Below are 5,580 nucleotides of genomic sequence, written 5' to 3'. Positions count from 1 at the left end.
TGCTTAAAAACATATCAAGAAAGCAGTCTGAAGTAAGGAGGAATGGAACAAAGAATAGGAGTGTGTTGGAGGGTGATAAAAAGGAAAAATATGCTACTGAATCTTTGGGCTTCTTCAGTCATATATGATGCTAAACTATGTACATGACTTCTACATTTTCAACCTGTAGAAATAAAGAGGTCTTTCTACTACTCTTCTCTGTAGCTCTATTTATAAATCTGATCCTCTAGAACAGACATTGTTATGGAAAAGAGTTCAAGTGTAAGGGTGAAAGTGTGTGAAGCCTACATACTTAAGGACTTCAGATCAGGCTAATAAATCTGGAACAGGAACAGAAGGCTGTGTAGCTGCCTTCTTGAATCAGCCACATGAATTTAAAGAAAAAAAGTCCCTTGTTTTTTAATAATTGTCTTTGTTTGGGGTTCGATTTTTTAAAAATATTTGTTTGTTTTCTCATCAAATAGAGTGAATTCAGTGACTTCTGTTTCCTTGAGACAATATAAAAAGTCAGTTCATGCTGATTGAGTAGCTCATCTCTAGATATCAAATAATTTTTGAGGTATACATTGTGTTCATCCTGAACACATCTATATCACTATTTAATCTCTTGTATCTGGTCTGCACAAAAAATAATCAGTATCCATACATTAATGAACCTCAAACTTTGTCTTTCCAGATGTCGAAATAACATAACTGCCAATAAGAACAATTTAAACAGAAAGTTGTCATTTTGTGATTTATCATGAATTTAAAAATGTTTAGATAATATGAATGGTACCTTGTGTAAAACTTGAAAGTTTGAGCTAACCACTTCATATTTTTAACATCAATAGGAAGCAAAAGGTGCCTCCAGAATGTGATTCACCAGCTCATTTTAGACATTCCAGGCTGAGATGAATCACCCTCTGAAGGTGCCCATATACACTTCTACATAGCATCACCCCAGTTTCTGAAGACAAGTGAATGCATGAAAAAAATCTCAGTTCAGATTTTCACTAAACTTGATATCCCCTGATAATTCAAAAAAAAGGTAAAGAACAAAACCAGTAATGACTTAGAAACTGTTTAAGATTTTTTAAACAATTGTGTATTATTTTGGGGACAGTTACCTGGTTTTCAGTTGATTTCGTCATTGGGATGGCTAGAAAGAAGCTGACTGGTGAGTTCTTTCTTTTAGCTATACTATGCCAACCTTGTTGAGGCTCCACTGCATTCAGGACAGTGAGTGCTCCTTAGCACTAGAATTGTATTTCTCAGAAAAGTTGATTCTCTTTTTTCAAGTTAACAACTTGCTATTAATTACAGTATTATGTGTTTTACACGCATCAGAGAAAGAATCTTATTGCTTGCCATTAACTTTCTGTTAGTTATTAGTAGAGAAAAGAATATTTAATTTCTTTTTGAAAAGTTGAACATTTTTCTAGGTGTTAATAAAAAAGACTCAATAATCATCAAGAGAATTGATAGAATGACGAATATTTTCTATTAAATCCAGAATCATGTCATTTTATTGACTAGAGAAAATATACTATATGACTGTTAGAAAGGATGAAAGCAACCAAGCTAACAAGTGTTACAAATATTAAAAAATATTTCCAAGGATTCTTAATGGACAACATTTGACAGACTGAAGTCAGTATCTAAGACAGTCAGGTTACACACAAAAAAAAAAAGAATAGTAATAATAAGAAAAATAGATAAGATTTTCAAGCAAGACCCTCATGAAGGTTGAATATTAATTTTTTAATTTAGCTCATACTTGGCTTATCCTAAGTAAATTACTTCTAACCTCCCCTTTTTTTTTTTCTTTTGGTATATTAAGTTTAAATACATGAAGCATTCAAATAGCGTCCAAATCATCAAGTGTCTGTAATATTATTATACCATTATTTGCCTAATATATGTTAGGCACTTTTAGCTTCTGAAACTTAGACATCTCTTATTTCGAAGATTTAATGCTTTTTCTTCACTGGAGAAGTTCATAAAACTTGTGATGTGTAATAGACAGCTTCTGTTCAGATGGTAACAATAAAGTGTTCTGAAATCTTGTGGGAAATGTTATTATTTTTAACCTTTTGCTCTGATACGGACTAAGGAATCCATTGGACCTCCAGAATAAACATATTACTGTTCCAGACCAACTAAACCAAGTTCTATACTCTGGGGAGAAACTTATTGCCAAAAAACTGGACAAATGCAGTGTTGGTTAGACTTAGGTTTTATTTTTTATGTTTGAAGAGTTTCTAGATTTCTACAGTGGATCTGCAGCACTTCAATTACGCAATTAGCTGAGGTCTTGCACTGCAAACAAAAACCATATGTAGCATGCCCAGATCCTCAGCAATAACAGAGGTCACTAGCGGTGAGCAAGGCATGTCCTTTGCCAGAAAAGCAATGCTGCTGCACCTGCAACCAACAGTCTTTGAAACAAGGGTTAATTGAGAGGTTACAATGATGATGCACTAAGTGGTTGAAGATGATATTGCAGGAAAAACAGTCACATATGCAATTAATTTGGTGTAAACCCAGAACAAAGAAAACCTTTAACAAGAAAGCAGAGAGCGTGTCATTCATTAAGTGTGTGGTAGGAATCCTTTTAATTATGCCACAGTAAAGTACTTCCTCTCTGCTATATGCAGTAGCCTCGTAGTCAACAGATTTGTTGCCTGCTGAATTAAAACCAGGTTAGGAAAGGCTAAAATTGCACACTCGTCTTGTTCTGATAAGACATGACAAGAGTTAATTTGATCTTTTTTTCATCAAGTGCTGCTGGAATCTGTGTACATATGCGTGCGTGTGTGAGAGAAAGAGAGGGAAAACAAGAAATAATCAGGACAAATTTCATGCAGAGCCCCTGATTTGGCAGTGTGTGTGTATTGTCTGAACATAAAATGTTACTGAAGTTGAGGAGGTTTTGCATTTGAGACTGGAACACTGGGGTCAGATTTCAGCAGATTTCCAGGTGCCTGCAGATGTTCGGAAGTGTTTCCAGAATTCCTTAAGCAGGATAAGACTACCTTGACTTTGGGAATGTGGCCCTCTGAGTTTGTCTGCAACTTTGGGTGCTTAGATTTTTCAGGAATCTCGCGCATGTTTAAGCAGCTTTATGAACTGAGCCCCAGGCGGCTGCCCTTCACAAAGCTCCCCTCAGCCCATCCCGCTTCTCTGACCTGTTCTGCCCAACCAGTTCAGTTTCCAGCTTTCTCAGAGCAGGCAATCCCTATCCAGCGCTTTTTCTCTTTTCAAACAGGACCTGTCTCTCATTCCAGTTCTACCACACAGTTCTAAAATCATCCTCTTCGCTCTGTATTGCCTTAAAATATAGGATAGAGAGATCACAGAGAAGACATAGCTAAGGCTACAACTTTAAGAAAGAGAAATATCATTCTTAGTAAGAAAAACACCTACACTTTCGACAGTCTGACTTCTTTACTAAAGTTATTCAAATTTTCTAAATGTTAAGGTAATGATTTTCAAATGGTAGTCTACAGACTTTCAGGTTCCATGGGATATATCTGCAAGGAAGTAGATGCTGAATAGTCTTTTGTGATGATTGTTAAACCATACTCTTCAGTAATATTGGAAACAACTGTTGCTAGGCTTAAATTTATTATCTATGCCTTTGCAGTTTTACTAGAAAATATTTATGGTGTCTGCAGATTAGGAGAAAAGTATGAAAATCTTAAAATAAGACATGTATTTTTCAGAAGTGATTATAAATAGTGAGTTTAAGGTGTCCGATTGTATCATCTTCTTCAATCATTAGCCTACCAGCTCAGGGCCAAGGCCCCATGTGAAAGCGTTCTACAACAAGTGTGCGGACAATCTGGTGCCAAAAGGAACAGTTTGCTATGCGTGCACCACATAACTGCAGTGTGCCTTTGCAAAGCAATACATGTACAGTGCGTGTCACATGAAGTGAAAATAGACCCTACATCGTTCAGTAGAGCGTTCTTAGCTTGTTCGGTGAAGTCTTAAGTTATAAATACACTGAACAGTATGCACTCGCGACCTGTTTGCAGAGCCTTCCAAACAGGATCTTGGCTGGTTTTGCTGTTTTTCAAAGTAAATTGTGAGGAGAAAATGAGAGAAGACTTGATATTCTTACTATGGTTTAGCTGTGCTCCACAGGCTGTTTTTTAAGGTTGCATAAAATTTCAGCAATGCAAACACTCATCAATTCTGGGTAAAATGGCCAGAGTATGCAAAGAACTGGGGGACCTGCTACGGACCCATTCATTTCTCAGATGCAGGCAAAATGACAGAAAGGGTCAGGAATCACGAAATCGATGGATGTCTAATTAATATTAGGTCTTACAACTTTTCTGACCACCATTGCAGTAAGCTTAAGATGAAGGACTTGAGACTGAAAGAGTCCTGAAGATCTCTTTATTAAGAAACTGAGAGATGGCACAGAATGTTTTCATCCATAAGGTTACTGAGAAAAGCAGTACATTCCTGTGTGTTAAGAACCAGATCTGTCTGTAAACAGGACATCCTCAGGAGAGAAATCACAGATGCCCTAGAAAGCCCTGGGCTATTCATAGGAGATCCTCACAGCATGTGAGTTTTGAGAATTTGTCCCTCTGAAGTAGTTTTTTGGCTCTGTCTACTGTAACAGAAAATGTTTCATCACACATTATATGACAAAAATGTACTCAAGTTTGAGATTAAAAATTTCAAACTTGCGTTTCAGGTAATCCTCTTTCAAACATCAACCTTTTGTAAATCTATTCAGTTTATTTTCAGCTACATTTTTTATGTGATGTTGTGTTTCTTTGGATGATACTGAGAAGAGAACAGCAGTAGCTGAGGAAAAGGACAACATACGTTGTTCATTTTAATTTTTTCCACCTAACCTTTCAAATATGAAATAAAAATCTCATCATAGTTCAAAATTAATGCTGGAAAAGAATTTCTTTTACCAAAAATGGTGAAATGAGAATGCTTGTTTCATCACACAACAGTGCTGAACAATTTTTTTCCAATTGTGTTATTATCTGCAGTGCCATTTCTGAAGGCTTTAGTCCTTTTACTTGGAATTTCTTTTAAACAAATCAGGATGTTGGAAATATTTTACTGAATGAAATCTTAGTTTTTTGTCATTTTAAAAAAAAAAACAAAAACGAGCAAGAAAAATGTTTTCTGGTAGCCTTGACAACTGTGGAGAAAACATGAACGTTGCCCTCAGTAGTCAAATTTTTTTGTGCTTGTGGTGGGCGGTCAGTAAGCCCTGTGGTTAGAGGAGGAACGCATGAAAGCTAGAAGAGAAGGAATAATTCAGGCATGGAGTAAAACTCAGCAGAGCGTTGGTGGTATAGTGGTGAGCATAGCTGCCTTCCAAGCAGTTGACCCGGGTTCGATTCCCGGCCAACGCAGTTCTCTTTTTCCCCACTTCTCAAGGAGCAGGTGGTGCTGCCAAACGGAGGGATCTTGGTGGCTGGAGAAATGGGGCACCAGAGACCTCCTGAAGTTTGACAAGGAAAGAATTGCAAAGTTCTTGCAACCGGGGAGGAGCAACCCCCATATGCGGGGGGTCACCCAGCTGGAGAACAGATTGGCAGGAAAGGATGCAGGAGT

General features: G+C 37.1%; 1 non-coding gene across 1 annotated transcript; it reads left to right on the top strand.

Moving 5' to 3' along the window:
• Positions 1–5,306: 5,306 nt before the first annotated feature.
• TRNAG-UCC (transfer RNA glycine (anticodon UCC)) lies at positions 5,307–5,378 on the top strand. The gene has a single exon. It is a non-coding gene; the product is annotated as a tRNA-Gly (tRNA).
• Positions 5,379–5,580: the final 202 nt, after the last annotated feature.

This window comes from Tauraco erythrolophus, chromosome 7, assembly GCF_009769465.1.
Source record: "Tauraco erythrolophus isolate bTauEry1 chromosome 7, bTauEry1.pri, whole genome shotgun sequence".
In the NCBI taxonomy this organism is placed as follows: domain Eukaryota; kingdom Metazoa; phylum Chordata; class Aves; order Musophagiformes; family Musophagidae; genus Tauraco; species Tauraco erythrolophus.
This window is presented reverse-complemented; position numbering and strand designations above follow the sequence as displayed.